Consider the following 2894-nt stretch of genomic DNA (forward strand, 5'->3'; position numbering starts at 1 on the left):
ACTTTCTCATGCATATGAGGCCATTGCAAGAAAACACCATGACTTGGGTCAGGTGCACCTTAGTCCTCAAAGTAACATACTTGCTTTCAAAACTAAAAAAACTCTTGGGCAAGCAGATTTACACAATGCAACTTGTCTTTTGATCTTTTAAAACTTGCTTCCATGAGCATCGATTGTGGATCCAAGCAAGACGAAATCCTTGATGTCAGCCTTTTTTCCCATTTACCCTGATGTTACCTATTGATCCAGTTGCGAGGATTTGGGTCTTCTTTACATGGAGTTGTAATCCACACTGAAGGCTGCCATCCTTGATCTTCATCAGCAAGTGCTTGGGCTCTCCTCACTTTCAGCAAGCAAGGCTTTGTCATCTGCATAACACTGGGTGTTAATAAGTCTTCCTCCAATCCTGATGCCACATTCATCTTCATATAAATAAGCCAGATTCTCTGATGATCTGCTCATCACACAAATTGAATAAGCATGGGGAGAAGATACAGCTCTGATTTTAAACCATGCAGTATTCATTGGTTCTGTTCACATAACTGCCACTAGATCCATTTACCAGTTCCTCATGAGTACAATCAAGTGTTCTAAAATCCCGATTCTTCTCAAAGCCAGTCATAGTTTGTTATGATCCACACAGTCAAATGCCTTTGCATAGTCAATAAAACACATGTAATCTTCTTTCTGGTATTCTCTGCTTCCAGCTAAGGTTCATCTGTCACCAGCAATGACAAACCTCATTCCACTTGTTCTGAACCCAGCATGAATCTCTGGTAGCTCTCTGGCAGTGGACTACTACAACTGTTGCTGGTTGATCTTCAGCACTCTTTTACTTACATGTGATATCAACGATATGGTTCTATAATTTGAATGTTCTGTTGGGTCACCTTTCTTTGGAATGGGTACAAATGTGGATTTCTTCCAGTCAATTAGCTAAGTAGCTGTCTTCCAAAGTAGTTGTCTTTGCTCCTTTATCTTTTTTTATTTTTGCTCTTTTATCTTGATAGGAACAAAATCATTCTGTGCCAGCACAAGCCATGCCAAGTCCAATACACTTGAACGAGAGCAGAGGCAATTAGAACTTCTATTTCTGCCGCACCAAGTCCCTTTCTTTCCCTCCTTTATACCTCAAGTCATGAAGTTGGAATTTTTGCCTGAATTCATCACAGAGAGGCCATTTTCTTGTGAAAATAAAGAATAGGGAGCTTGATTTCTAGTCAGTTGGGGATGGGTGTGCTACTGTGAGTACAGACATTAATGGATGCGAAAACATGCATGCAACTTTCGCAAGTGGCAGAGAGCTCTATCCTAGTGAGGGTTGGACTTGGGTGGAAAGAGTTGAGTGATAGGATCATGTCTGATAAATCCACATTCAGTTGCCAGGTCTCAGTAATTGAAAGGTCAAAAGGAAGCTGGAAGAACCCCTGTGCTGAGCCACAGAAGATGAGTATTAAAAATATTTTCTGGCTATTTACCAGTTTACCTATGGACTGGTCCATTTGAATTCTTCTAAGATATCTCTGAGACAATTTGAAAAACCAAACTTTAGAACAGCAGCTACATGTCTTAACTGTTTGCACCAGCCAAGGGCTACAGTACTCATTGGAACCTTTCCTTGTTTGTCTGAGAGCCCCGAATCCCCCTCTTTTTTTAGATACACACTCATCTTGAGTCGGGATGCCTTCCTGACCTCATCCGCTGATTCTCTACCCTGGGTTCTACGCATCTGCCTGTAGGAGGTCCATGGAAAGCTTCCCTGTGGTTTCTTTTTCATTGTTGAAAAACTTCCAGCTGCTCTGGGGGAGATGCAAAGGAAGAAACTTCTGTATCAGCTTCCCTGGCCTGGTGGAGGTCTCCCCTTTGGCTGTGTGAAGTTCCAAGAAGTTTTTACAGTGTAATGCAGATGGAGTTCTGAATGTTAAGAGCATCTTTCTCCAGCCCCAGGCATCAGCCTGTGCCTGTGAATTTTGCATTTTAAGCACCTCAGATCTGAGCTTAATTAAGAGCATCACTGCTCCCCGGAACAATCTGGTGACAGAAAAGCAGGCAAGCAAAAAAAAAAAAAACCCCACAGCCCAGCTCAGCAAGCTGAGTTGCATTCATTCCTTCAAGCAAGCATTTATGGAGAAGCTGCTCATACCCTGCAGGGTGCAAATCCTACTGGGAAAATGGCTTTGAGAGAAAGGGACCACAGCTCTCAGAGACCAGACACACACAGGGAGCTGTCAGGGCAGTTCTAAAAGAACTCATCACCAAGTGTACAATTGTCAGTCTCTTCAGGTATGTGGGGGAAGGGGGGGAGCTACCAGGGAAGCTAATCTTAAAATAAGTGCCGGACTGATGCATGAATTAGGTGTGGCAATGTCTGAGGAGTGTTGACTAGAGACCTGAAACATTCAATAATTAGTAGTTACTATAGGTAGCACAAGGAACCTTAGTGGCTCCATGGTTAAGTACACTACTGCTGGCCCAAAAGTCAGTGGTTGGAACCTTTCAGTCACTCACTCCATGGGAGGAAGATGTGGGAATCAATTTCCATACAAATAGAAACCCTATTGGAGCGGGCAGTTCTATTGTGTTCTATGGGGTCACTATGAGCCAGTATCAACTTCACTGCAATGTGGTCGCAGGTGGTGCAATGGTTAAGCACAGAGTTGCTGAGCTGAAAGTTGGCAACACCCAGAAGCTCTGCAACGGAAAGACCTGGTGATCTGCTCCCAGAAGGACAAACAGCCCACTGCCATTGAGTCCATTCTGACTCATCGTGACCCTATAGAACAGAGGAGAACTGCCCCGTGGGTCCGGAGACTTTAACTCTTTATAGGAGTAGAAAGCATCATCTTTCTCCCATGGAGCAGCTGGTGGTTTTGAACCGCTAACCTTGTGGTCAG

Source organism: Tenrec ecaudatus, chromosome 14 (assembly GCF_050624435.1).
Source record: "Tenrec ecaudatus isolate mTenEca1 chromosome 14, mTenEca1.hap1, whole genome shotgun sequence".
NCBI lineage: Eukaryota > Metazoa > Chordata > Mammalia > Afrosoricida > Tenrecidae > Tenrec > Tenrec ecaudatus.